General features: G+C 44.9%; 1 protein-coding gene across 1 annotated transcript in view; it reads right to left on the reverse strand.

Annotated features, from left to right (window-relative positions):
* The window catches only part of LOC123992960 (immunoglobulin superfamily member 11-like), a 93085-nt gene that overhangs the window by 17027 nt on the left and 52032 nt on the right, over positions 1–24026 (reverse strand). The gene's annotated exons all lie outside the window — the stretch shown is intronic.

Below are 24026 nucleotides of genomic sequence, written 5' to 3' on the forward strand. Positions count from 1 at the left end.
TGTGACGGCCGGCCGCCCAACAACCTGCCTGCTTGACCCTATCCCCTCCTCTCTTCTCCAGACCATTTCCGGAGACCTTCTCCCTTACCTCACCTCGCTCATCAACTCATCCCTGACCGCTGGCTACGTCCCTTCCGTCTTCAAGAGAGCGAGAGTTGCACCCCTTCTGAAAAAACCTACACTCGATCCCTCCGATGTCAACAACTACAGACCAGTATCCCTTCTTTCTTTTCTCTCCAAAACTCTTGAACGTGCCGTCCTTGGCCAGCTCTCCCGCTATCTCTCTCAGAATGACCTTCTTGATCCAAATCAGTCAGGTTTCAAGACTAGTCATTCAACTGAGACTGCTCTTCTCTGTATCACGGAGGCGCTCCGCACCGCTAAAGCTAACTCTCTCTCCTCTGCTCTCATCCTTCTAGACCTATCGGCTGCCTTCGATACTGTGAACCATCAGATCCTCCTCTCCACCCTCTCCGAGTTGGGCATCTCCGGCGCGGCCCACGCTTGGATTGCGTCCTACCTGACAGGTCGCTCCTACCAGGTGGCGTGGCGAGAATCTGTCTCCTCACCACGTGCTCTCACCACTGGTGTCCCCCAGGGCTCTGTTCTAGGCCCTCTCCTATTCTCGCTATACACCAAGTCACTTGGCTCTGTCATAACCTCACATGGTCTCTCCTATCATTGCTATGCAGACGACACACAATTAATCTTCTCCTTTCCCCCTTCTGATGACCAGGTGGCGAATCGCATCTCTGCATGTCTGGCAGACATATCAGTGTGGATGACGGATCACCACCTCAAGCTGAACCTCGGCAAGACGGAGCTGCTCTTCCTCCCGGGGAAGGACTGCCCGTTCCATGATCTCGCCATCACGGTTGACAACTCCATTGTGTCCTCCTCCCAGAGTGCTAAGAACCTTGGCGTGATCCTGGACAACACCCTGTCGTTCTCAACTAACATCAAGGCGGTGGCCCATTCCTGTAAGTTCATGCTCTACAACATCCGCAGAGTACGACCCTGCCTCACACAGGAAGCGGCGCAGGTCCTAATCCAGGCACTTGTCATCTCCCGTCTGGATTACTGCAACTCGCTGTTGGCTGGGCTCCCTGCCTGTGCCATTAAACCCCTACAACTCATCCAGAACACCGCAGCCCGTCTGGTGTTCAACCTGCCCAAGTTCTCTCACGTCACCCCGCTCCTCCGCTCTCTCCACTGGCTTCCAGTTGAAGCTCGCATCCGCTACAAGACCATGGTGCTTGCCTACGGAGCTGTGAGGGGAACGGCACCTCAGTACCTCCAGGCTCTGATCAGGCCCTACACTCAAACAAGGGCACTGCGTTCATCCACCTCTGGCCTGCTCGCCTCCCTACCACTGAGGAAGTACAGTTCCCGCTCAGCCCAGTCAAAACTGTTCGCTGCTCTGGCCCCCCAATGGTGGAACAAACTCCCTCACGACGCCAGGACAGCGGAGTCAATCACCACCTTCCGGAGACACCTGAAACCCAACCTCTTTAAGGAATACCTAGGATAGGATAAGTAATCCTTCTCACCCCCCCCCTTTAAGATTTAGATGCACTATTGTAAAGTGACTGTTCCACTGGATGTCATAAGGTGAATGCACCAATTTGTAAGTCGCTCTGGATAAGAGCGTCTGCTAAATGACTTAAATGTAATGTAAAATGTATAGCCTCCACATTGACTCTGTACGGGTTCCCCCTGTGTATAGCCTCCACATTGACTCTGTACGGGTTCCCCCTGTGTATAGCCTCCACATTGACTCTGTACGGGTTCCCCCTGTATAAAGCCTCCACATTGACTCTGTACAGGTTCCCCCTGTATATAGCCTCCAAATTGACTCTGTACGGGTTCCCCCTGTATATAGCCTCCACATTGACTCTGAACCAGTACCCCCTGTATATAGCCTCCACATTGACTCTGTACGGGTTCCCCCTGTATATAGCCTCCACATTGACTCTGTACGGGTTCCCCCTGTGTATAGCCTCCACATTGACTCTGTACGGGTTCCCCCTGTATATAGCCTCCACATTGACTCTGAACCAGTGCCCCCTGTATATAGCCTCCACATTGACTCTGTACGGGTTCCCCATGTATATAGCCTCCACATTGACTCTGTACGGGTTCCACCTGTGTATAGCCTCCACATTGACTCTGTACGGGTTCCCCCTGTATATAGCCTCCACATTGACTCTGTACCAGTATCCCCTGTATATAGCCTCCACATTGACTCTGTACGGGTTCCCCCTGTATATAGCCTCCACATTGACTCTGTACGGGTTCCCCCTGTATAAAGCCTCCACATTGACTCTGTACGGGTTCCCCCTGTATATAGCCTCCACATTGACTCTGTACGGGATCCCCTTGTGTATAGCCTCCACATTGACTCTGTACGGGTTCCCCCTGTGTATAGCCTCCACATTGACTCTGTACGGGTTCCCCCTGTCCTCCACATTGACTCTGTATCCCCCTGTATATAGCCTCCACATTGACTCTGTACGGGTTCCCCCTGTATATAGCCTCCACATTGACTCTGTACGGGTTCCCCCTGTATATAGCCTCCACATTGACTCTGTACGGGTTCCCCCTGTATATAGCCTCCACATTGACTCTGTACGGGTTCCACCTGTGTATAGCCTCCACATTGACTCTGTACGGGTTCCCCCTGTATATAGCCTCCACATTGACTCTGTACCAGTATCCCCTGTATATAGCCTCCACATTGACTCTGTACGGGTTCCCCCTGTATATAGCCTCCACATTGACTCTGTACGGGTTCCCCCTGTATAAAGCCTCCACATTGACTCTGTACGGGTTCCCCCTGTATATAGCCTCCACATTGACTCTGTACGGGCTCCCCTTGTGTATAGCCTCCACATTGACTCTGTACGGGTTCCCCCTGTGTATAGCCTCCACATTGACTCTGTACGGGTTCCCCCTGTATATAGCCTCCACATTGACTCTGTACGGGTCCCCCTGTATATAGCCTCCACATTGACTCTGTACGGGTTCCCCCTGTATATAGCCTCCACATTGACTCTGTACGGGTTCCCCCTGTATATAGCCTCCACATTGACTCTGTACGGGTTCCCCCTGTATAAAGCCTCGCTCCTGTTATTTTATTGTTGCTCCTTAATTACATGTAATTTTTCAAAAAAAAATGTTTACTTCAGTTTATTTTAGTAAATACTTTAACAATTTTTTCGGGATTGTAATTAAGCATTTTACTGTAACGTCAACACCTGTTGTTTTCAGCGCATACAATTTGATCTTTCTATCTATACTAACCGTAGGATTGGTGTGGAAGAATATGTCTAATATTGATAAGTATCCCGGTATCCTGTTTAGATGTCATGAAATAGATAGATGGGGGGAAAGGATGTACAACAACCTATTTCTGGAGCCACTAAACATATTAAAGCCTCAATTGGGTTACACCCAACCGTAAAATGCATCCATCTGTGTTCAAGGCCCAGTGGGAGTAATTGTATCTGAACATAGTGAGGAACACAATGCCCATAATCAACTTAAAGAAATTGGGCATGTCCTGAGTCCTTGTCTGCCATAATGCAGGATGATGATGCTGACATAAACCAATGGTATAGGTAGGAGTATGCATGTAGCCAGCTGTCATGTTATTATCACTGACACATTGCTCGTTGCTCCTTCCTCGTCTGACTAAAACCACTTCCTACGCGTTGTTCCCCTGGCAAGCACACTTCAGCCCGCAGCCCAAGCTCCAGAAGGAGAGAAACAGAAGAATCTCAGTGAGCACGTCTTGAGCGATAGCGTACCACACAGGCTAGCAACAGAGTTTTAAAGGCCCAGTGTAGTCAAAAGTGGTTTTCCTTGGTTTTGAATCATATTGTACATCTTCCGAAACTAACACTGTGCAAGTGTGAAACAATTATATCAGTTTTATTTCCTGATAGTTGTTGGTTGAAAATACAATCTACACAAGATGTTATTATCAGCAGGTTTTGCATGAGGGAGTTTTGCTTGCCTGGTGCCAACACCAGGCGCTATAGGTTTGAATAGACCAATGACAAAGAGAGTTCCAAACCTCTTCGGCAATAATGACTCCATTTCAGTTTTCCTCCCCACACTTAGACCAGCCCCAGACAGTCCTAAATGATTGCTACAGAAATATTTTTTTGCTATTTTTATTTATTTTTGACAATTTGAATGGAAAACTATTACAGTACGGTACTAAATTGTTACCCAGAAATGATTTGATATCTAGATAAAAATGTCTGCATTGGGCCTTTAAATCCAATGGGTGTGTAATGAAACACTTCTCTGCGATGATATAAGCTATATTAAGATGTTGTGGCTACTGCCACTCAATTGCTCTCAAGCTTTGCTGCTACTTTACAATGTGGTGATCAGGCTATTATTGGAGACTTTTTCGAAGCTATGGAGGTCCATTCCAATGGAACAACTCAAACCTCTGAACCCAAACAACCAAATCTGGATTCTAGTAGAATTTGTTTTCTTTCAAATACTTTAGCTGCACTTAGTGAGCTAGCCTGGTGCAAAGGAGCCAACAACATTGTCCCAAAAATGCAAACCCCACCCATCTTGCACTCCAGGCAGCCTCAATCAAATGCTCAAAGTATTTCGTCAATTTCAAATAATATCTGAACCCAGGTCTGTTCTGAACCCAAACGAAATGATGTACATACTTTTTAAAATACTTTCTCAACTCTATATCGTAGCTATGGCAGTGCAAAGAAAGGAAGCCAGTCGCGCGAGAAGAAAAATGCCCTTGAGGCAAAATGGAAGGCACAAGCGCTTATCTCCCCAAACTCCTCCAAGGCTGCAGCTTTCTGCCCTGAACAGCTGGAGTCTCCTTTTCCAAACATTATGGATTATGGGACAAGTGCTCAAGAGCCTAAGCCCTCGTGACTGCAGAATGCACCATACTCAAATCTTACTGCCTGGAGTGATGTATACACATGGCCTGACCATCCCCTTGGGGACAGACAAAGCATCGGGGAAATTGAGTGATATGAGTCGCTAGATAGCCATTATCTCTCGCCAAAGGAAGGCAAAGTGATCGGCTGGCATGCCTGATAGTGTTGCAGTACTTAACCTGTTGGTGGAGAAGTGAAAATGGTCATATCCGGGACTGTAAAATGGTACACCAAAACTTGTGAGTACTTAACGGTGGATAATGGACTACTAAAAGTGGTGTGTGTCTTAAAATGGAATGGGCTGATGATGAGTCAGAACAGCCCCAGCATACCAGCCAGAATCCACCCCCACACCCATTCCACCGCCATCCTGAGATAAGGAGAAATGAAAAGTACCACCTGAAAAAAAATGGAATTATATGGTTTGGGAATGGATCCTGTGGGCCCATTTTATTAAGCCCTCATATAAAGGTCACCAGAATGTGAAAATGTACACGAATGTTTGTTTCAAAAACTACATGAATAATCAGTTGACCACTTCACATGTTTTTGTTTATTTATGCGTCTCTTTTCTGTGAGAGAGAGCTGCACCAGACCTCCTGTTTCCACATCATTTCAACCCAGAAATCCTATGTGGTGACATTGAATCAATGTGGAAAACTGATTGGATCTGCAAAAAGTCATCGTCTTTTAACTTTTAACCTAAATCGATTGACATGGCGACATTTGTTTTTGATTTCACTTTGAATTCACGTTAGTTTGATGTCCGTGCCCCGTGGGGAAGCTCCGAAAGGCTCGTAAACAAATGCTCATGCATAAATCAAAATGTCCACAGAAAGAGTAAGGCAACCGTCCCTTTATGAAAAAGCATCGGTGTACATGTTGAATTGCTCAACCGAGTCTCGTAGTTTGGAGTTGAACCCCTCACGCTTGAGTCCTGAGGACTTTACATCGACGTGCTCCCCCTCTCTCGGCTTGTGTAGGCCAGTGTGTAATGCTGATGAGCTCAATGTCACACCCATTTTGTTTACCCCACTCGTCCCATGACTTTTTAATAGACATCCTGTCTTCCATTCCACCGCTGAAGCCCCCGGAGCCAGCCTGGAAGGATGTGGCGTACACCACTACTACCGCTAACTGGGCTTTACTATGTACTACCCCTCTTCTCTGGAGGCCGACTCTACTGTACTGTATATATGTCCATTCAGTGACAGTGGGAGGGAGGCTGTGTTTGTGTTCCTAGGAAACTCTAATGGAAAGAGGCACCTTAGGCAGTCCTAAAAGAGCCTGCAGAGAGCAGCGAGCTTAAGACAGCCTTCTCCTTTCATCCAGGAGCCGAGTGTTAAAAGTTCCTGTTTATTAATGCATGGGAACCATACCACTGAGATCTCTCTCTCTCTCTCACTCTCTTGTCTCTCACTCTCTCACTTTCACACAGTGGTTAAATTATGTGAGAATGTCTTCCTAAGATCACAAGTCCACAAGGAGTCATTGGATCAGAGTTGATTAAGACATGACAACAGGCTTCTATTGTGCACCAGTGCCCTTGATGCCAAAAGGAAGCCTGCCATGCTACACATGAGCATAGGGGGGGTTGAATTGAAAACATGTCATTTTCTCTCTCTCGGTGTGCAGCTCTCCATGCCATCACAGTAGCACCTCTGTCTGGGCGAGCCGGCCTCACTCTAAATTCCTCTACTCCCAGCCGGCTCATTTGCATCACAGGCCGGTGCTTTTATTCATGTCTTTCTTTTATTCATGTCGCTACTTTCATTTCTGTTTCAAACAGATGCCCTGATGCTCTGATCTACTGCTGCTGGGCTGGCTGGCGTACACTGCTGCTGTACCATCACTGGGTGGCCTGAGGCTAAAACAAACACTCTGCACTCGAGGATGGAGGAAAGATCTGACCTCATCACACAGCTGGGAAACATAGTCCCTTTTTGATTAATTGATGAAACACAGTCCCTTTTGGGATTTCTTTACCAGCATGGCAAAAAAATGAGTGCTATTCTAATTCCCCTGAAAGGAAGGAGAGTTGTGCATAAGTGTATGTGAATGGCAGCACGTTGCTTGTCAAATCAAATCAAATGATATCTCAAAGTACTGTACAGAAACCCAGCCTAAAACCCCAAACAGCAAGCAATGCAGGTGTAGAAGCTTGTGTAGGGTACATCCCTGCCTTCTCACATATACATCAAATCTGAATTCATACACACTCCCAGTGGCCTTGCCATGACTGTTGAACCTCTGGACAGCAAGAGAACGACAGGAACCAGACCAAAGCATTCCTAAAGACAAAAAAGTCAGTATGAGACAGAAATATGGAGCCACACACAAACAGAGGGTTATTTGTCCCTGGCTTTGTTGGGGCCCAGGGGCTTCACAGCGTGGTGCTTTCACACAGAGGGCCTGTGATCTGTGAGAGCCCCACAAGGCCCTACCATGTGAAACTCAGGTGGTAGCTGGGCCCAGCTGCTTCTTGGCAACTTACAAAATGACTCAGCTCAAAGCATTGCAGAGAGGGCCAAAAAAAACTTCTCTGAAATGGCACTCTTCTAACAAGCAACACTGTTTGCTTCGTCTCTGCTTTAGCTGATGTCTTTCAAACTTTTTCACTGGCCCTTTTCTGGCTGACCTTTAAGATGTATATAAAGGAACTTCTCCAGGAATGGACTATGACTACTTTTGAAACCTGTTGATTCCTCATCATAGAATCCCTCCACAGTAAAGTGGCATGAATGTTCGACTTGAAAAACAGTGTTCTAGAAGCTGTTTTGAGGCTGTTTACTGAGGAACATGCAGCTCCTTGCATGATGTGGAGAACAGAACGGTGTCGGGGTGAGACTCAAGCCTCTGAAGCCACCTGAGGGGCTACATTAAAGAGACAAATTCATATTTTAACAAGGTGTCCCCATAGCTTCTGCACACAGCCTCGGCTGGGTTGGAGAAAAATAGCTTCGCCTAGTGTCTTCAGTCTGCCCTGCAAAACATCAATGCTGATTGGCTGGGCAATTCAGCTGGTCACCGGATGATGTCAGGTGTCTGCCAGAACCTTTCACATGACTGTCCAGGCCTAATCCAGCTGCCCCTCTCTTCCTGCTGAGTCCAGCCCAATGAAAGAACCATAAACCCTCTCCACCCTCCCCCGCTCGGCCCTGGCCCGCATGAACCCCAGCCACAGCCATCCCCCTTACCAGCCCACACTGCCTGCCCTATCCTGCTCCACGCTGAAGCAGCCTGCTCAACATAGCTTAGGATAATACTGCCCTACACTGCTACTGTAGACACTGTCACTGCCCCACATTACACTGCAGTACTACTACTACTACTACTACTACTACTACTACTACTACTAATACTACTACTACTACTACTACTGCTGCTAGTACTACTACTAGTACTACCACTACTCAGCAGTAAGACCAAATGACCAACCAGTCCGCTCTACCTACACTGAAAGTAGCCCGCTCCACAGTAGCCCACACGCTAATACACACCACTGTGCTAGCCTTCACAGGACTGAGAAGGTTATCATCCCCAGTCTCCACACAGGTCAGAGAAAACAGGCAGTGGTGGTTGGTGAGAAAGTGCTGGTAGCCATGCACAGGATGGCACTGAAGCATCACTGCAGTTAAACGTAGCCTACTAGTGTAGGACTCGACCATGATGTCCCCTTTCACTGATATTATTGACAATCAGTGACAAGAAGGGCTTTTGTGAGCGATGTTGTTTATGTGTAAACACATGCCCGGGTGGAAGGAGACAGAGCTCTCTCCAAACTGTACAGTCTCTCCCAGGGGACTGCATACAGCCATCCACTCTGTCCTGGTCTTTCTCAGCACTCCAGGCCGGTGAGACTGTGAACACAAGGGCCTTGCAGCGAGGGACAGTGAGTGACCAGCGACAGTGTGTGAGCAGAACATTTAAGTAGGCCAGGGCCCCTCACGGCCGGATTAACCCCAGCTAGCTAGCGCTGGAAAAGAAGAAGGCTAAAGCTCCAGACAGATGGCTCGGTCACCCGCAGATACAGCCTGGCCAGAGAGTGTCTGCGGCTTTACACACACAGCAGTAGGCCAGTGCTACTTAGCACTACTGTTGACACTGGGAGCGAAGCTTGGACAGAGCGCAGCCATAAATTGTCTGTGTGCGTGAGCATTATTGCCTTGCCTACGTTGCTTTTGTGCAGTAGTACAGTGTACAGATTTCAACACTCTAGGACCACCACATTTGTCACCAAGCTTCAGCCGCACCTACAGAAAGGCAAACAGGGTAGAGTAGTACACACTGTCATACAGCTAATACAACATACAACATATAAAGCAATAGGCCTGCGTACAACCACTGTATCAGAACAGTGAGGAAACCCAACAACAGAAAAACAAACGTGTTGGTGTCTTGCGCTCCTGGGTCTCTCGAGAGACCATGCCTTGAACACGCACAGCATTATCCTAGCAGCTAGCAGTGGCACGGCTTTTGCGTCATCTGTGACGTGACTAAAGTAGCTGTGTCTCCTGCTCCAATGGCTGGTCGGTATAGGGACTTCTGCTACAAAGACAGACAGACAGTATCCCTGCCAGGCCAACCACTCCAGGACTGGGGCTTCTGCCATTGGTAACTGATAGGGCCTCTCCTCCACACTGTCCGTCTGCAGGACAGGACAGGTAAGCCACTTCTTCTCGTCTCTCGGCCTGGCATGCCCTCACACCACCTGCAGATAAGGGGCTATTCCTTCCTTGCTGCCTGACCTGCAGGTAAACCCTAACTCTCTTTCTGGCTGGCCTCCATACTGCCTGAAGATAAAAGCCCCTCTTGTAAAAGGCCTCTCGCCTCTCCCTCTCACTGCCTGCCGATAAAGAGCTCTGCCTGCCTGCCGTTAAAGAGCTCTGCCTGCCTGCCTGAGCTCGCACAGCACTGGCTGTCTGTCTGCAGGTGAGTTGATCAGTAGTGCTCTAGGTGTTAGAGCCAACAGTATTGATCGGCGTCTTACAGTAACTCTTCGATGTACTCAATCTCAACTCCTGCTTACTTTACGCATTGTAACAGCACATTCATGGACTAGTCAAGCCTAGCATGCATGGCGAAGGTGTTTCTCTTCACTTCCATGCCTGGTAAACTTCTAGTGATCTAGCTACTGGACACCTGAAACAATGGCATAAGATACATGGGTAAGACAAGAGGAAACTACTGTGTAAGTCAGGAGGAGTAGCTATCTGATCCCCACGCTCTGTCAAACGTAAGATACATGAGATACATGGGTAAGACAAGAGGAAACTACTGTGTAAGTCAGGAGGAGTAGCTATCTGATCCCCACGCTCTGTCAAACGGGGGGGAATGTATGTGATTGTCAGACAGAGCCTCTGAATGCACTGGATGTCAAAAGGGGGGAAGTGGGGGGAAGTGGGGGAGAAAATGCCTGTAATGAAGGTTACAGCTTTTCATTATTTTGAGAGAAAAATAAATTGACTGAGTGACAGAGAAATTGGCTGAGAGAATGGAAAAGAGTCCGAGAGTGTACTTTACGGGACAAGATTAGAAGAGAGTGTCTATCAGAAGAGAGTCAGAGGACTGAAAAGTGCACAGAGACTGTTGGTCAGACAAGGGCAACGCCACCAACCGAAGAATCTGAAAATGGACATTACTATTTAACCCCAACGGTCATCACTATTCAACCCCAGAAAGGAAATCACCGGCCCTGTTCAGATATTATTACAATGCCTTCTCCCTTCAGTCATTCATTGAGGTAACAACCACTCATCTGACTTGACTGGTCTAGTCAAAGTAATTTGTTATTGTAGTAACCTCGCTCAATTAGGTCAGATCAGTGGTCATTTCAAGGTAGGTAGCAGGGAAAGCAGAAGGCTGACTGCATCTCTATCTGACTGCCATCTAGTCCTCTGATTAAATGTACAGAGTGCAAAGGTCATGAAATCAAATGAATTGGGTGGGTGTATTGTTGGGCGGGTGTAGTTGAATGCTTGTGTTCCTAGCTCCAACAGTGCAGTAGTATCTAACAATTCACAACAATACACACAAATCTAAAAGTACAGAATGGAATTAAGAAATATATAAATATTAGAATGATCAATGTCGGAGTGGTATTGACTAAATACAGTAGAATAGAATACAGTTTCTACATATTAGATGAGTAAAGCAGTATGTAAACATTATTAAAGTGACTAGTGTTCCATTATTAAAATGGCCAGTGATTCCATGTCTATATATATTGGGCAGCCGCCACTAAGGTTCAGGGTTGAGTAGCAGGGTGGTAGCCGGCTAGCGATGGCTATTTAAGATATAAGCTGTTTTTGAATATACTTATGACTATAACCTGGTGGATGCTGATATAATTGATATACACTACAAGCTACAAATAATTAATACACTACAAGCTCCAATTTGTAAGTCGCTCTGGATAAGAGCGTCTGCTAAATGACTTAAATGTAAATGTAAATGTAAGCTTGGCACACCTGTAAATGGACTTGTGACTGCAGCCTGGTAGGGGCCCTTATTGTTTTTTAGCCAAACTGACACAGTTGTGCCACCAATATAATCTGTTTCGTGATTTGTAAAGTGTTAAATGATTTGTAGAGGCCCACCTCAAAAAGCCCACCTCAAAGAAAGAACTTTGGGTGGGAAACAATAGTGGCGCGAAGCCAAAAAGAGTTGATCATTTACATAGAGAAATTGACTATGTATGTGATGTAAAGATGAAACTGTATAAAAGGAGTGTGCTGTGGCTGGGAAAAACATTTGATCCATGGACCAGCTCGGTTTGTTACCTTGTAATAAAGTCTACTTTGAACTCACAAGTTCCGGTATCTGAGAAATATTATTGGACCAATACTTCTACGACAAAGTGAATAGTGTATGTACAGCAAGTGATGTTAGATTGAGGCCTGGCATTCCCTTTGCTACTCTGCATGTCTACGTGTTTACCATGAGGAGGTTTTTGAGGTTTTTAGCACCCTACCTGCTTTGGGGTTCTGCAGGCCAAATGCTGCCTCAGCAAACGATTCAAGGAAACTTTCTCATTCCACACGCTGGTCAAAATTTGCATTCCTTCCCCTCCAGTATTCAGCAATACGCAGGGATGAAAATCAAGACAAATAAGATGACTCGGCTATCTCTCTTACTGCACTGGTTGTTACTCTAAGTACAGGAAAACTACCAACCCTTTCTTTGGATATTTTTTAAAACATACACACCAGAAATGGGTTAGCCTGTTAGCCTATAACCCAAACTGGATGATAGGACACTGTATGGAGCCCCCATAGAGCACAACACAGAAAGTGGACTTCCATTTCCCGGGTACATCATAAACCACTCACTCACTGGCACACTTGTGAATTTCCTGCGTCTGACTGTCTATTATGTTCAGTGTATAGCCTTCTATTAGAGGAGGAAAATGCTTCCTGTTACGATGCTAGCTAATGAGTGTGGGCCGCTCTATGTGCTTTGCTCGGCATGAACATGACAAGTTATGCAGTGGAGTAGTGTGGGCTTTTGTCAGTGGGTGACCTCTGCAGTCAGTAACAGGCGTGCTGCACAGGGCTGCGTATCCCTATGCCAAGCACATCTGCTCCGGAGCCTGTGGCAAAGCCATACGGCTGGCAAGCACTCCTCGACCGCATAAGAGACAGAGAGAGGGGGGGTGGGTCGAGGGGGGTATAGAGAGAGCGAAAGAGAGAATGAGAGAGAGGAAACAGGAACCTGAGAAACCTGTATTCACTTTGAAAGAGACAAACGCTCCTCCAATTTCCTGCAATTTGTAGCCCAGATGAATCACAGAGGTGGTCTAAATTACATCAACTGTACCCACATGCCCACCCCCTCAAAGGAACCTATGCACATACATTAGAACAATCCATTTAGAAGGAGAAAATAAAACAGAGTGTGTATCGACCTTTACGTTTGCCATTTATTTTGACGATATTTTTGAAGTGCAGTTCTATCAATGGTGGCATGTGTGTAACCCTTCCTCCCTCTGTAGCCCCAGGGCTCATGATGAAGACGCTGCCGAGATCAATAAGCAGCCGCCGCTGTCGAGGATGGCCAGTGGGGGCTGGATGAACGCAGGCCATCTCCATCGATCCGCCCCAAGGTGGATGGGCGGAGTGAGGAATGGAGGATCCAGATCCACTGAGGGTCTGGATCTCACTGACAGGCAGAAAGGCGAGGCTGAGCAGGAAGATCATTCAAGACTGATGTCGGAATATGCCTACAAAACCCACCACTCTGGGCAACAGTGAGCGCTATTGCCATCTTGGCTTTTGCAAGGGCATTGTGGGTGGGGATGGTGGATGGGCATAATCCCATGAGTCTGGATCAGAAGGTTGCATATTCCCAGTGTTTTTACCCTATCCCAAACCTTAACCACGTGTAATGAGAGCCTAAACTTAACCCTCAACTTCAGAATTTGAGTTTGGAGAAATGGAACAATACAGAGCAACAGGAGCAACCCATGGTGTCAACAACACTTTGAAATTTGATGTCTGGAGAAAAGTGGATAAATGTCTAATTCTGCAGTGAGACTGTGAGAGCTTGTTGGACTGAGAGCTTGGGGGTCGGGGATGAGGGAGACAGGAGATGGGTGCTAGGAATGCTGACGTAGGGCCCTGGGGGTCCCAGAAAGCAAGATCTGGCTCTTAAACCTCCCTACCCAGCATTCATAGCCTCCACAGGTATCTAGCTTATCACCTGCCAAACGCTCCTGTCAGAGCAGAGAGAATCCCATTATATAGGCCCCTATTAGGCCAGGCACCAAGCCCTCTAAGCCCTTACCCAGAGTTAGGGCTACTATTTCACCCACCTTTTGAAGGAAAATCTATAGTGAGCGTGCAGCTATGCTGCGCTGATATTATCAATGTGGCTTCAATCCAATATGGGGGTTAAATGTTGAAGGCGTGATATGTTACACCCTTTTCCACAAGTACAAGACCCGTACTGCTACAAATCATGCATCTGTTTCAATAGATCTAAACTGCACTGTGGTGGGATATTAAAGTGAGAGGGCTCTATGACCACTCATAAGATGTCTATGACATTTTATAACAGCACAGCATTGATGGTTGACCGTAAGATGCCCAAGACAGTTACTGTGTTAGCTGTGCCTGCTAACACTGCTGTGGCTGACTGTGCTCTCAACAAGTCTCAACAACTCATTTTGTTTTCATCTCCTTCAAATCACACAGTCTTCAATAATCACTTGAGATATTCACACTTGTCTCCTGCAGAAGTGAAAGCATTCATACTGTAATTACACACAGTCACTCTCCACAATCTATTTCTGTCTCGTATGCCAGAGAGAACATTAAATGCATTCGCTTCAAAAATGTATATAGCAGGGTAGCCCATCTGGTGGTGGTTTTATTTGGCCCCCCCAAGTTTTCTGAGCCCAATAATTTTGGGGGATATTTTTTTAAATGTTCATTGTTGGACATAAAAGACTGTAAAAACACCAGGAAATCAGCTATTATATATCAGCTATCAGCTACCTTGTAGAGAGACACGTGATCATATACAAATGTAAGCAATGTTTGAAATTATTAAGTTTTAGTTAAATACGTTTTTGTTAAATATCATATCACATTATGTTCCGGCACCCCGACCATCCGCTCAAAACAAAAAAAATGATCTAGTTGATGATCCCTGATCTATAGGATATCAAGGACGTAGCCTCTTCAGTAGCAAGTCTGAGTATCAACGTTGAGTACTCAGTCCAAATTCATTCATTTACCATTTCCCCTCATGTATTAATCTCATGGAAATCCATATTGTGTTGGGAATGAAAAATGAACTACAGTTGTAAGACTTTATAATGTTGACTGGAATATAAAAAGGGTTATGTTCAATACCTTCCGTTTCATGGACGGATAAAAAAAATGGCTGATTCATGAAGTGTGATACTTTCACATTAAATATGGAGGTAAAAAAAGGGAAGGGCCCATCATCCTGAGGCCCATCATCCTGAGGCCCATCATCCCGAAGATATGATGACATAACGGAGGAGATATGAGATGTGAAGGCTTACATGCCAGGTGATATATGAGGGTGGGGTGAATAGGGGAGTGCTTTCACCACCTGATGATAGGTGGAATCAATATAGGTAAGAGACAAGCCTGGGGTGCAACAGACTATATGACAGTCCTTATATCCTGTTGGCTGGATCACCAGCAGGTCGGAAGGATGACTCCTACAATCAAATGAACATACATAGTGATTCATTCTGGTTATAGAAGGATACACTACTTCAAATATAAATTGTATATGATCGATTTTGATATAACCGCAATATAATCTAGGGGACCCTAGAGAGTGAGGGAGTGAGAGAAGGGAGGGAGCAGAGGATAGATAACATAGGTGAAGTGGAAGGGGTGAAATGCAAGTTAGCATGCAACCTAAGCACAATAAGAAAAGAGCTCTACTAAGCAGCGAGTTGAGGAGGGAGTGAAAGAGGGCAAAAAAGAAGATGACGACACAGGGGACAGAACTCCTGAGGGCTAGGTAAGACATGGAGGGAGGTGGAGAAGGGGGGATAAAGCCTTAGGATGAAAAGTACAGAACACCTGAGAGCTTTCAATTCAGGAGTCAACTGAAAGATTTCTAAAAACCTCCAGGAATACTGTAGTCGTTTTACACAGAATGGTAGGGAATGGGAACTTACTAATAAAATGTTGACAACTGTAACTGCATTTAGAGCATACTAACACCTATCGGCGGTCGGGCGGTGTTCGGCGGTCGACGTCGCCGGTCTTCTAGCCATCGCCGATCCATTTTTCATTTGTTATGTCTCGTTTTCCCACACACCTGGTTCTCATTTCCCTCATTAGGTGTTGTGTATTTAACCCCCCCCCCCCCATGTCTTTGTGTGTTATTGTTTATTGTAAGTGCTTGTGCACATTTTGTTTGAGTGGTGCGCATCGGGTTATTGTGCTCATACTTTGCATTTATTATGCCGTTGGTTTTACTATTAAACTGCTCCGGCTATGATCAAGTTCTGCTCTCCTGCGTCTGACTTCCCTGCCACCAGATAAGCACCCCTTACACTTCAAGCTTTTCACTTACAACAACCGAGCAATGTAGCTAGCTAGCAATAGGTATTCTATGTAACAGTGAACAGCAGCACTGTGACATTTCACATTATTTTGCCCTGGGGATTTTGATACACACAAAATGTCATCTAGACCCTATGGCTTTTGTGTGAGAAAATTAAGAAATAACACTCAAACATTTATTGATTCATTAATTGACTAATTCTATTGACTGATAAGGTATTTCAATTACGCTAGCGCGTTAATGGGTTCACTAATTCCAATGCAGATTGTTGATTTTCAAATCAAAATGTCTGCTTGAGGACATTCCTAACGAATGTGCGGTTACATCTCCAATAGCTCCAGGATCGCGAGTGTGTTGCTATTACTGCGGTAACATTTTAATCCAGGCAATGAGAGCTTTTCATCAGGAGGATATTTGTATTCAAATGAATACCATCAAAAGCAAGCTGCATATTTAATGAAGGGAGAGGGGGACTGGTTGTCATCATCCTACCTTCAAAGACTACGATACTCTCCGGCAGCTCAGTCACTTTAAACACAGACCATTAAAAGTGCTAGAAATCGAGCGGGTTATAGTGGTCTTTACATCGGTCAGTTTTACTGTGAAGCCCAGTATTTCCTATATTGCTTTTGGGAAGCTTGACGACAAGGATGTGTGAATGCACGGCATGTCAAAAACACGAGTAAATAAACGAGTGATTACTTCCCTTTGTGAGGTGCTACTGCCTCGTTATTGAATATTGATGGAGGTGAATCCATTCATGCAACACACTCTCGTGGGTATTGCAGCTTTTCCAAGGCGAAAGCTCTCAGAGCAGGTGTGCACATAAAAAAAAAACACGTTTTAAAGATAACATTTCATAACATGGGTATAGTTCATGTGTTTATGCACGACTTGTGATTTGATGTTCCATGTCTGCTGTCTATTTGTGGAATGGGCGGAGGACTGGAGTCACAGGACATTTCATTGGATTTTTTTTTCAACATTCAATCTCCAACCAAAAATCAGAACAGATTGCTATTGACAAAACATTATTGATTTTGTTCATTCCCTAAGGTCTTCATCCTTCTAGCGTGACACCCACCATGTAATTCCCACACTGTTGTGTCCAATATCTTGGTAGCATGAGAATGAGCGTAATACTGTCTCTTTTGTCCCTCTCTATCTCTCTTTCACACACTAATACAGTGTCTTGATTGTACCTACTACCACTCTGAGCTGCTCCCTTTCCCTCTCGCTAGCATTTTACTGACATGGCAGTGTGAGTACTGTGTACCCCTTCTAGCATGAGATGCCAGACCGTTGATGGCAACTTAGCCCCATGATTAATGTGACTCTAAGCAGCTTAGGCCTGTCCCATCTGGCTTTCGTGTTTACGGCGTCATTCACCACCGGGATCCACCCCCCTTCACCCACTTCCCCCCCCCCCCCCCCCCCCAAATAAAGAGGACCACAGAGAGGGGAGGGGGGTGGAGGGGGGGGGCTGCGGAAAATAATCCACGGTAAGCTGGGTTTACCAACTATTAAGGTTCCGCAACGTTGTTGTTACGTAATCTCATCATAGCTGGGAACGTGCAGTCACCCTGGAGTGTGTAGGGAGGGATGCCCAACCAACCCGGATCCACAGCAGCACACACACAGAGAGAGGTTTAATCACTGACATATTGAACACCTACACTGAGTTCACCTAACGTTAGGAACATTATCCTAATAATGAGTCCCCCCCCCCCCCTCCTTTGCCCTCAGAACAGCCTCAATCCATCAGGACATGAACTACAAAGTATTGAAAGCATTCCACAGGGATGCTGGCCCACATTGATGCCAATGCATCCCACAGTTGTGTCAAGTTGGCTGGATGTCCATTGGGTGGTGGACCAGTCTTGGAACACACGGGGAACTGTTAATCGTGAAAAATCCAGCAGCGTTGCTATTCTTGACACAAACCTTTGTGTCTGGCAACGTACTACCATACCCTGTTCAAAGACAATTACATTTTCTGTCTTGCCCACTCACCCTCTGAATGGCAAGCATACACAATCCCTGTCTCAATTGTCTCAAGGCTTTAAAAAAAAAAACATATTTAACCCGTCTCCCCCTTCATCTTAATGTTTTGGATACTGAGTGAAGATCCCATCCTACTCCTGTGTTTCCTCCTCTGGATCCCCACTGCCTGGGACAGTGCAGAGGCAGTCAGAGAGTCTGAACGTAGTCTAGTTGGACATGAGAGAGCTAGCTAATGTTTTTCCTTTGGATTATGGATGAGGTTGCAAATTGATACGGTGAAGTTAACTCTAGGTTACGTAACTCGGAACATCCTTTCAGAGTTAGGATCACATAAAAGTGCAGTATATTATACAATATGCCTAAATAGATAACAGATAACAATATGATAAGACCAAAAGCATGTATACACCTCCTCAAACTTCAAAATACATTTTCTAAATGCCAAAATACACTCAACAAAAATATAAAAGCAACATGTAAAGTGTTTGTCCCATGTTTGTGCCCAGAAATGTTCCTTATGCATAAAAAGTTTAGCAACATTTGTTTTCATCCCTTCTCCTTTGCCAAGATAATCCATCCACCTGACAGGTGTGGCATATCAAGAAGCTGATTAAACAGTATGCTCATTACACAGGTGCACCTTGTGCTGTAGACAATAAAAGGCCACTCTAAAATACAGAGTGTTGTCACATAGCACAATGGCACAGTCTCAAGTTTTGAGGGAAGTACAATTGGTATGCTAACTGCAGGAATGTCCACCAGAGCTGTTGCCAGAGAATTGAATCTGAATGTCTCTACCATAAGCCGCGTCCAACGTCGTTTTAGAGAATTTGACAGTACATCCAACCAGCCACACAACCGCAGACCACACGTATGGCGTAGTGTGGACGAGCGGTTGGCTGATGTCAATGTTGTGAACAGAGTGCCCCATGGTGGCAGTGGGGTTATGATATGGGCAGGCATAAGCTACAGACAATGAACACAATTGCATATTATCGTCCAATGTCGTGCACAGAGATACCGTGACGAGATCCTGAGGCCCATTATCGTGCCATTCATCCGCCGCCATCGCCTCATGACACGACCCCATGTCACAAGGATATGTACACAATTCCTGGAAGCTGAAAATGTCCCAGTTCTTTCATGGCCTGCAAACTCACCAGACATGTCACCCATTGAGCATGTTTGGGATGCTCTGGATCGACGTGTACGACAGCGTGTTCCAGTTCCCGGCAATATTCAGCAACTTTGCACAGCCATTGAAGAGGAGTGGGACAACATTCCACAGTCCAAAATCAACAGCCTGATCAATTCCATGCAAAGGAGATGTGTTGCGCTTCATGAGCCAAATGGTGGTCACACCAGATACTGACGGGTTTTCTGACCCATGCCCCTACCTGTTTTTAATGTATCTGTGATCAACAGATGCATATCTGTATTCCCAGGCATTTGAAATCCATAGATTAGGCCCTAATTAATGTATTTATTTATTTCAATTGACTTCAATGTCCTTGGATGAACTGTAACTCCTTATATGAACTGTAAAATATTAGAAATTGTTGCAAGTTGCATTTATATTTTTGTTCAGTATACACAAACCCACTTCCAGTGAAATAAAATGCTTTCTTCCAAGATGTCCCTGACAGCATCTGAATCAAACATGGACTCCCGAGTGTTGCAGCGGTCGAAGGCACTGTATTTCAGTGCTAGAGACGTCACTACAGTCCGAACTACAGTTTGAATCCAGGCTGTATCACATCCGACCGTGTTTGGGAGTCCCATGTGGCGGTGCACAATTGGCCCAGCGTCGTCCAGGTTTGGCTGGGGTAGGCCGTCGTTGTAAATAAGAATTTGTCCTTAACTGACTTGCCTAGTTAAATTGCAAAAGAAAATACATATTACAAGCATTTCTACACTGCGTACTTTGTTATTCAGCATATGGCATTCAATCCACACATACTCTACATAGGCCATCCTGAGCAGAACAAGGAATGTGGAAGAGAAGGCACTCTCCAAGATCTTAATAGTGGTTTTCTGCATGATCGTAGAGGGTAATAAACAAGAACATATTAGACTCACCATTAGACTCGGTTCCCCCTGAAAACCCCTAAGAACACAAAGAACCACTCTGAGTCACTACAGAACCAGGACAAGAGGCTACAGTACAAATCTGCCCTTGGAGAACCAGAGAATAGGCCCCGGCCTAAGAGCCAGATGCACACAGGAACAGGCAATTATCTGCCATTCACTCTTCCCACCATCCATCTGCATGACAACAATCAGCTAGCTACTCAATGAGGATTTCATTTCCATTTCATACTCAAGTCTATTGAATCGATGGATGCTGGTTTAACATAGAAACCGTGGCTATGGAGAAAGAATGGTATTTATGTTCAAGAGAGACTCCGAAATGAATCATTCGCGTGTGCCTTTAATGATATTCTAAGATAATCCATAGATATTTAATTGAATTGTTTCAGATACACCCCCCTCAATGTGACAAAACTTCCTTAAGTGGTTAAGTGGACATTTTGAAGGAAAAAAATATTTCACCATTATTCAAGCAAATATTAACGTTCCCCTACTTAATGATGCAAATGAGGACTTACCCTAAAATAATGCACTGTATATGGATATGATAAGACTGTAACCGAGTTTGTTAAAAAAGACGGTTTAAACTTATTAGGACCAATTTTTAAAGGATCCACCCCAAACCACTTATTCCTTTAACGTGAAAACAATATTTTTTTGTGAACAAATGTTCCATTTTGTCGTTATAATAAGGTTGGTAGCGACATGAAAATTGTTGTGGAAATCAGTAGCAGCTAAAGTCGACTACAAAACCCACAATGCAATGCTGGCTGGCTGGCAAGCAAGTATGCAAACAAGCAAACGTAGCTACAAACAAAAATACCAAAGTCAATATCAGCAGGTAAAATCACCTAAACAAACTGCACTAATTTAGGAGCCTACAATCTCACCATGTTCAACCTGCAAATCAATGTGCCTCGCAGAGTGAAGTCTGACATTCGCAATGCACATGCAACTGCACCATGCAATGCACCCTGGACTGAAGAGGTAGACAAATAGACAAATAGGACAAATAGGACAAATGTGGTGAACCCTCTGTGAAATTACACATTTCCCGAGGATGGAATCCTCGGGAATGGCTCATCAATGGCTCATTCGAGAAAAGACAACCTCCCACATTATGACATTGACCAGTATTGAAATCTGACATGTATGATAGATGTTTTTCGCAATCTAAAAGTCATATTCCTATTAACCTCCAGTGTAGTGAGAGAGACTTATCACAGTGCTGCGTCATGAAAACATGAAATGACCCCGGGAATCGATAGAAAATCGCTCAGAGATGGACAAAAACAATATAACATTCAAAATGGATGAAGCTTTCCTTTTAGCCCAATGGTTATACAATAGACTACCATAATAGGTTATTCACATTCATCCAAGTACACTACAAACCGATTAAATTCACTGAGTTACAGTGAGCACGCGGGTATCTACGGCGTTGTACAATGACAAGTGGACTGAACAAACAAGCTGGAATGTGTGTGGCTATATCGTCTCCATTCACTGCTCTCTAATAATGGACTCATGGGTACCGTGGTGTCTATTATGTGGTAAGACAGAAGACGAGTCAACACTACAGTCAAGTGTTGAAATCACTGTTTTTTGTGTGCATTACATCATTGATTAATAATAACCACAACAATGAGTGTGTGGCTAAAGGAGAGATGCCATTGGTAAAGATGGATTTGAGGGATGATGGACAATGACATGCAGGAAATCTAGTGGGACATGTGAAATTAGAATTGCTATGGTGGGAGCATGTCTTGACACCATAGTATGTCAACATAATTGGGTTCATTATCAAAACCAATGAGATTTTCCGGATCTCCTTTCCAATAAATGCAGGTGAACCAGAGTCTACATTTCCACCAATCAGGAAATCCACAGAGACCAAAAATAGATTCAATTTTTTTTACACGGCCACTTGTGAGGTCAGAGAAAGTGGGTAGAATGCACAAGCTCTAACACCCTGACCCATATATCATTACCACGGAGCTGTCAAGGCAGCAAGAAAATGGATGACCGTGGAACAGTTGTGAGAGAGGTCTTGCCTTGGGGAGAGTCGTAGAAAGAGTCAGCTGGAGAGGTCTTGCCTTGGGGATAGTCCTAGAAAGAGTCAGCTGGAGAGGTCTTGCCTTGGGGATAGTCCTAGAAAGAGTCAGCTGGAGAGGTCTTGCCTTGGGGATAGTCCTAGAAAGAGTCAGCTGGAGAGGTCTTGCCTTGGGGATAGTCCTAGAAAGCATCTGCTGGAGAGGGCTTGTCTTGGGGATAGTCCTAGAAAGAGTCTTACCAAAATAGCTACCTATCTATTCTACCATCTACCATGCTAATGATCACATTGGAAATCACTATAATGGCACAGATTGGCCCACAGCTACAGCCAAGATTCTGGGACATGCCAGAAGGTCTTTCTCAGACTTTAGGAAATGACATTGCAGTTCAAGAAAATCTATTGTTTTCTTCAACTACAGCAACTTGTTTACTGCATGTGGGTTATGTTGAGGTGAACTTGGGACTCATATTACAATACTCAAGTATTTATCTGGCTATTTAGGGGTGGCAGGTTGGCTAGTGGTTAGAGCGTTGGGCCAGTAACCGAAAGGTTGCTGGATTGAATCCCTGAGCTGACAAGGTAAAAATCTGTCATTCTGCCCCTGAACAAGGCAGTTAACCCACTGTTCCCTGGTAGGAAGTCATTGTAAATGAGAATTTGTTCTTAACTGGCTTGCCTAGTTAAATAAAGGTTGCTTTTTTTCATCATGGTTTTGCCAGTTGTTTCCTAAAACTTGATGATAACTATGTTGAGAGAAATAAGTAAAGCACTCTGTCCTCTGGAGGTAGTCTGCTAAGAGGAACTCAAGTAGTGCAATCTAAAAGTATGCTTATATCGACAAAAAAAAGTTTTGGTAGTCATCTTAAATAATTTAATAGAAATTGGCCCCGCCTACGGCATGGAATGTGCATATTTAGAATATCAATTAGCATAATCTGATTCTCTTCAAATCTGTCCTCCACCCATTTTAAATAATGAGAAGAGGTTTGGAGAGTTTTTTGTATTTTAAGAAAAAACTATTTGAAACTGTGGACTGCAACTAATGTATTTTGGATGTGTGGGTGTCAGACAATGGGCCCACTCTTCTTAAATTAAAGATTGACACGATTGACCCATGGGTTATTTCAAGGACGCCACAGTTACGGTACTAAGAGTGAGGATTATGAATCTGGCCAACACATACTACACCGTGAGAAGGAGGCAGACCAAAGGATCAGCAGTTTTAATATGAATTTATGTAAACAGCACATCAGCTGCACTCCTATCTTGATCAACATAAGGCAGACTAGAGTTTCATCTTTACATGGCTTTCTGTTGCTTATTGGATACTCCATCATGCCACACGTCTGTGACAAGCACTCAACAGCATATTCATTGGTTTGAAATCCAAGCCAAGGAGGAACACAAAAGCCCATAGAGTCCTTTTCTCTTTCCACATGACAGTCCCACTGTCCTCTTTGCTTAATAGTTCTGTAGTCTTCATTCATGGAGCCAGACTGGGTCATGACTGTCCCATGATTCAGTCTATTCCACAGGGCTATGCTGTCTTATTAAAGAACACAGTCCTGGGATGTATTCACTGGGACAAAGGAACGCAAACAGGATGAAACTGGGAGGGACCAGTCGGAATTTTCCCAATAGAAACACTCGTTTTCATTGCAAAATGTTTTTCGTTGTTACAAACATTTTTTCTACGGTTTGCTGTAATGAATACATCCCTGGGCAGAGGAAGAAGATAAGACTTCATTCAGCCTGTATGACCTCCTACACGCCGGACAGAACATTAAGACAAATGGACATTTTTGTATTTCAGGCAAAGGACAACTATTAAAGGGTGTTTGCTATTAATACGATTTCAAATAGGAAAAATGTGTCTCCTCACAATT

This window comes from Oncorhynchus gorbuscha, linkage group LG13 (genome assembly GCF_021184085.1).
Source record: "Oncorhynchus gorbuscha isolate QuinsamMale2020 ecotype Even-year linkage group LG13, OgorEven_v1.0, whole genome shotgun sequence".
In the NCBI taxonomy this organism is placed as follows: Eukaryota; Metazoa; Chordata; class Actinopteri; order Salmoniformes; family Salmonidae; genus Oncorhynchus; species Oncorhynchus gorbuscha.